Source organism: Amborella trichopoda, chromosome 6, assembly GCF_054954075.1.
Source record: "Amborella trichopoda isolate Santa Cruz 75 chromosome 6, AtrichopodaSantaCruz75HAP2 v2.0, whole genome shotgun sequence".
Classification (NCBI taxonomy): Eukaryota; Viridiplantae; Streptophyta; class Magnoliopsida; order Amborellales; family Amborellaceae; genus Amborella; species Amborella trichopoda.
In genome coordinates this window covers 7,725,493-7,731,994 of record NC_142341.1, presented here as the reverse complement: position 1 = coordinate 7,731,994, position 6,502 = coordinate 7,725,493, and the positions used below count along the sequence as shown (strand labels likewise).

Below are 6,502 nucleotides of genomic sequence, written 5' to 3'. Positions count from 1 at the left end.
TCTTCTCAACACAATTTTGTTAACATGTATCACGGTTAATAGACTAACACAATTCTATTATTACCAGTTTTATCAGTCACAATTTTTCAAGAGATTGGGTTGCAACTGGTTTCTTTTGAACTTTTGAGTTCTAAAAACGAAAGTTGTGTCCACAGTTGTGGCAAACATGATTTCCATATATGGAATCCACTGATTGTGTACTTCATCGACTCGTAAACAAGTAAAGTAGCGTGAACATCCTATGAGTATGAGAAATAACGCATAAAATTGCCTCTGACATATTATCGAAAAGCAAAGGAAGAATACCACAGGTAGGAAAAAAACATAGAAATAATGGAAAAGAATAAAAAATTAATTATTCAAGTTTGTTTCCTGTACAAAATCGGGCGCTTGACTCGGATTTTCTAACCGTTAAAAACAAGTCCTAAGGGACAATTCCTATAATTATAGGACAGTATTTGCTCAAAAACAAATTCAGAAAGTTTCATCAGTATATACAAGTATTTGCTCTTACCTTGACTTGTTATTTAATAAATAAAGATCGGCACAGTGGACATAAATCTTGGGACTCTAGCCACTTCAAAATGCAATCATTTATCATAAAGATCGGCACACTGGACATAAATCATGGGACTCTGGCCACTTCAAAATGTAAAATACAATCAATGTGATAAATATGGTTACATGGCACCTCCCATGCATCATCATCATAACACCAACCTCAGACACGCACACACACATTATCTTTCTCCTCTGGATCCTCAGATTCTTCAATCTCCCTCTCAATCTTTCTCCTCTGGATCCTCAGATTATTCAATCTCTACATACAGAAATACCTCCAATGCTACATCAATGGCTGGTTCAAGGTGCGAACAGGCGAAGTCCTTCGAGGTCACCCTCAGTTGAACCATGACTTGACATACTACGGAGGCTATAATCTTCTGGGGAATGTCCATGCCTATGAACTTGTCAATTAAGAAATAGATGAATCCTTTAGCAGAGTCTCTTAGAACTAGAACATCCAAAGGGATGGCGATCTTCCATGGCCACACTCGGTTCGATCTCTTACCGTCTCGAGTTTCAGAACCGATACCTCCTCGACCCACATATGTCTTCACTTTAAAGACTATGTGCATCAATACAAGATCATTCGTGAGAGAATGACGTGGGAAGAGCCTGAATATTGGGTCAGACCTAATACTAACCATGTATCTTGAACATGCCATTTCTTTATTTCCCCAACATGGCATGATTAAATTCCTTAGGATCTGTTAAATCAAGAAATCACAAATTTCAATATAAGGTTTTGCAGAATTTCCATATTTGTGATTGTATCTCATCATGATATGCTGGTTTCATAGTCGCGCTATATTTCAAAATTGTAAGGAGCATTGAAATTTGGGATTGTAAACAACACATTAAAAATATAATATTAAAGACAACTGTACCAAGATATCATATCTATGGTTCCAAAACTCGGCCGGGCCAAAGGTTGTACATCATTTTTTAAACCTGGTTGAGGGTTCGAATGCCTACGCCTGTCACTTTTTAAAGCCATCATTTTTTAATAGTTCCAAAGTCTTTTTTTTAGTTCAAAATAAAATGTCGGCCCCGAGAATGGATGTCGAGACCTCTTCGAAAGAGGTTCCTTTATGGACGGTATACTAGAACATGATACTATTCAACACGCCCGCTCGCAAGCTTCAACATGGATATGGCACTCATGATATGGAAAATTATATATATATATATACACGTTATAGTTTTTGTTATTATGGCTCCTTATTATGGTTTTTTATCAAATAGTTTCGGTTATTATCACCGTGTTCATTTTTTTTCTTGTCAAAATAGAAATTTTAAAAAAATATGACTTTTTTCAAAGTATTTCAACGGTGCCAATTTCGATTTTTGAATAACCAAAATCCCCTTCCACTCTCTACCTCTCTCTCTCTATTTCAACAGGTAAAAATGGTTCCTCTCTCCTCCTTCTTCTCTCTACCTTTATAGTTTTTGTTATTATGGCTCCTTATTATGGCTTTGTACCAAATAGTTTCGGTTATTATCACCGTGTCCATTTTTTTTCATGTCAAAATAGAAATTTTAAAAAAATATGACTTTTTTCAAAGTATTTCAACAGTGCCAATTTCAATTTTTGAATAACCAAAATCCTCTCTCCACCTTCCTCTCTCTACCTCTCTCTCTCTATTTCAGGTTTTTTTTTAACTCTCTCCCCCTCTCTCTACCTCTCTTTCTACCTCTCTCTCTACATTATATGGGTAAAAATAGTTTTTTTTAACTCTCTCCCTCTCTCTCTACCTCTATCTCTACATTAGATGGGTAAAATTGGTTTTTTTTTTTTTTAACTCTCTCTCTTCCCCTGCGAGGGTGTCCTGCTAAGGTTTTTTACTTTTTGATAAGTTCATAATCCCTTAGATTTTTTTAAGGGTTGTTTTGATAAGTTCATAATCCTAGAGATTTTTCCTAAATTTAGGGTCTCAAATTGATTTTAAATTTTCAAGAACCAAAATTGGTGTTTTTTAATATTTTAAATTTTCAAGAACCAAAATTGGTGTTTTTTAATATTTTGAATTCGGTTGTTGAAAAAAGGTGAAGTTATCTTTTTTAAAAAATTCCGTTTTGACATGAAAAAATGGATACCGTGATTTTGACATAAAAAAAATGGATATGGTGGTAATAACATAAACTATTCGATAGAAACTATAACGGATATGTATGTATGTAATTTTATATATATATATATATAACAACATTTTTTCTCTATTTTCTTTTAAAAAAAAAGAAGAGCTAGACTCAGGCAAAAATCGTTGATTTTTTTAACACTTTTTTATCCGTGAAATTCTATCGTGAGATTTCAAATTAAGTCAAGTTTTAAATCTGTATCCGTCAATTTTTAAATTAGGGCTAATTTTAAAAGTGGTAGTTATAAGCAGCTATTGAAAAATCACCCGAGTAGAAACCACTTGGCCGAGTTACTCGGGCTCAAGCACTTGCTGAGCCCACAACTCAGGGAGATATTAAAACAAATTCGATAAAAAATCATAAATAAACCTAAAAAATAAGGAATTCATTTAAGATATGTTTTCTATTATTTTGGATAAGATTGAAAAATGGTTTGACTATAAATATTTATTTTTATATTTTTCTCATATTTTTTTAGATTATTTCAAGAATACCCCCGTCACAAGTTGATTTTTTTAAAAATCTATTTCTTTACTAGTGCACTCGGACTCGGCCCAAGTAATCAACATCACATCCCATTTTATAACTAATATTAAAAATAATTGTAACCTCTTTGTAACAAAAATAAATAGTCTCATAATATACAATCCTTAATATTAATTATTTTCCTCGAACTCAAGCCAAGGTATATTTGCACCTACTGGCTTGGTCTGTACCTTAGCTATTCCGAAGGAAAAACCTGGGAAATACCCCGAGTCGGACTGTGTGACTCGGAATTGGGACATTAAAAAAAGGTTCAGCCCATCTCATGGTTTTAAGCAGTATCGAAAATCAAGATCATTCATGATAACTATCTATAGAGTAAAAAATTGATGTATAAACAAGATTTCACATATTAAGAAAGTAGAAATTCAATGATTATTTTAATAAGAGAAATCAAAAACAAAAACACCATCAACCTCTCTTGAAGTGTATTATGCAAAACTCGAGGTATTTAAAAACTTCAAAAATAAAATCATGGAAAATTTTTTTTTTTTTTTTTTATACAATGATTTGTGAGCTTTTCTTATCGTTTTCCCTATTTTAATCATTTTATTTTTCTAGGGTTTTTTCTAAAATACTTCTAATTGTCAATCAAATTTTTCTAAATCTATATTTTATCAGCTGAACTTTTTATGCTGCTTTTTGTTTTGTTTGACTTTTACTTCTGTTATTTTATTTTTTCCATTGATATATAGAGAGACAGAAATTGTACCTCGGAGTAATAAGACTGCAATTTTTCTTCTTCTTCACTTTGGGGCCTTAGTAGTATTGCCAAGCCCCATGATGAGGTCTTTGACTCCATTATCTCCATTGGATAAGGTGTTTCCATTGTCACCAAAGAGTTAAGTCAAAATCCTCACATAATACTTAGGAGAATGGGTTGAAGCCTTGGTGGTAGTACCAAAGAGAGCTCGATTCGGGTACAGCCCAAATCCACCTTAAGATGGAAAAAAAAGATCGATTCAAGACTGGATGTAACAATGAGAAACTGCACAGTCGAGGCTTATATGATAAGGAATGTATACTAGATAGAAAACCTTTTAGAAAAAAAAAAATTCAAAATTAAATATATGTGGAGAAAGAGATGAAAAGTCGGTTAAATAAGGATATATGTATTTGGATGAGGTAGATAATGTCGATGAGAGATGAGGAAAGGGCAAGTCTTTCTATACCAATTTATGCGGGCCACTGGTTACCCATGGTAGAAGATTCAAATTTCCTTAAAAGATAGAGATGACGATGCATATCTAGACCTAGAGAACAGGGGTATTTGTTAACACGATATTCCAAAAAATTGCATTGGTCAGTTTCAAGAAATTATATTTCAAAAAGGAAAAAGTTTACATAAGGATGCAACCTTATAATGTAGAACTATATACGCACCTCAAAAATCCATCAGAAAACATAGTTTTAATGTTGAAAACCGTTTGATTGATCATCTCGACATCGACATGAATGACCAAAAAAAAAAAGATTTTAAGTCTCAGAAATAGTGCATTTTACAACATATTATCTACACCGTCCATTTTTTAGATTTTCATATGTTTATAAATCTACTTGATTTTAACCGCTTTTTAAATTTAAAACTGTATAATTAAATATAAAAATAGATTTTGAGATAATCCTAATAACATTTTACATCAAAATTATATACCATGATAAAATTTGAAAGTGCACCTTACCTCTACAGCTACGGATGCATCCGTATGCCAACTGCACCCTAAGCATATTATCTTGAAAGAACTCCCAAAAAGAGAGCGGAAAATAGAATTTGCATAGTATATGCTATGCGATGCACAATGGACATCTACCTGACATTTTCAAGAAGGATTGTGGAGATTAAACATAGTATCCAATTAACGAACATTAAGCACAACAATAATTTCACCCTTTAATTTTAGATTAAATATTAAGTACAGCACCATTATAAAATGAAGTGCATACCTAAATTAAAGGACATTAAAATGCTATTAGGAAGTCTTATTTCCCTTGATGAAAGTTGGGATTTTTGGCCTACATCATGGTTTGAAAACTTGATTTGAGTCTACTGGTACTCGACTGCGTTATTTAAACTCGCCCCTTGTTAAGTCTAATTTCTAGGTACAAATTCAATTATATAAAAAAAATAAACATAAAAGGGTAAAATTTATATTATTTTACTAGATCAATGTGTAAATCTATTACTATTCAAATAAGATAGATAGTAGAGATTACCATAACCTCACATTCAAACAATAATTGAATTATCACAATGGGTCCTCTCTCTAACACACACATATTTGCATTTTATATAAGGATTCATTTGGAAGTCCCAAAATTTAGCTGCAATTATAGAACTGCCTTAGATTTGGGCTGAATGGAGGGCATGCAAAGGCACATGGAGTGCCTTTTCCATTTATAGATCCAAACGGGGCCCTTATGCAATCACACCATTGACAATTACCTTTGAGTTATGAATAATTGAATGCCAAAACCCAATAAAATTATATGTGCTTTTGAACACGTGAAGGCAAACATTATGATTGTTTCCATGTTTTTCCACAGATTTCTTGAACCTGTTGCTCAACATCGCAACTTTGAGAACTAACTCGAAGAGGGGCCGTCTGAGTACCATCTTCAAGAAAGCCTGTGGAAAGCATGAAAACATCAAGTCTTCCACATTCCTAAATTTCCAAAACAAAACCTGGACCCTGAAATGAAATGGAGATAGGGAACAGAGATATAGAAAGAAAACAAAGTGAGAAAGCGATGAAAAGAAAGAATGAGAAAAGGAGGGGAGATGAAGAGGGTGCAGAGAGGGGCCTTTTATAAATGTTTTGGGGTGGAATTAAGCAATAAGCAGCCCCATGACCCCGCCTACTCTTAACTCAAACTCATTCATTCCTCCTCGCGTGGCAGTTTTCAAAACTGCCCCCAAACAAACATCACCATTTTTAGGGAGGGAAGTCCATTTGAAGCCACTTCTTTCGGTTTTGTGAATTAGCCACATATTTGAGGGCCCCTATATGGAGGGAAGTCTTTCTTTAGTTGTTTTTTTTTCTTTTTTTCTTTTTTTCTTTTTCTTTTAATTTGGGGGGAGTCATCACGAAGAGGACCTTACTCTCGGTAGGCATTGAGCCTAGGATGTAGCTTTGTAAATTGTCAAATGCTAACTAATTTATCATGGTGAATGTATTAGATTAAAGCACGTTGTTTCGAGACTCGGTCAGGACTACTCGGACTCGGCTGATAACTCAGCCTCGCCCTATGGACTAGGCGA

The 6,502-nt window shown here is 33.7% G+C and overlaps 1 long non-coding RNA gene across 1 annotated transcript; it reads right to left on the bottom strand.

Annotated features, from left to right (window-relative positions):
* Nucleotides 1-331: 331 nt before the first annotated feature.
* LOC110006492 (uncharacterized) lies at nt 332-6,119 on the bottom strand. Its single transcript, XR_016057619.1, has 2 exons — nt 3,956-6,119; nt 332-1,268 (listed from the first exon to the last, which is right to left on the bottom strand). It is a non-coding gene; the product is annotated as an uncharacterized LOC110006492 (long non-coding RNA).
* Between the last annotated feature and the right edge of the window lie 383 nt (nt 6,120-6,502).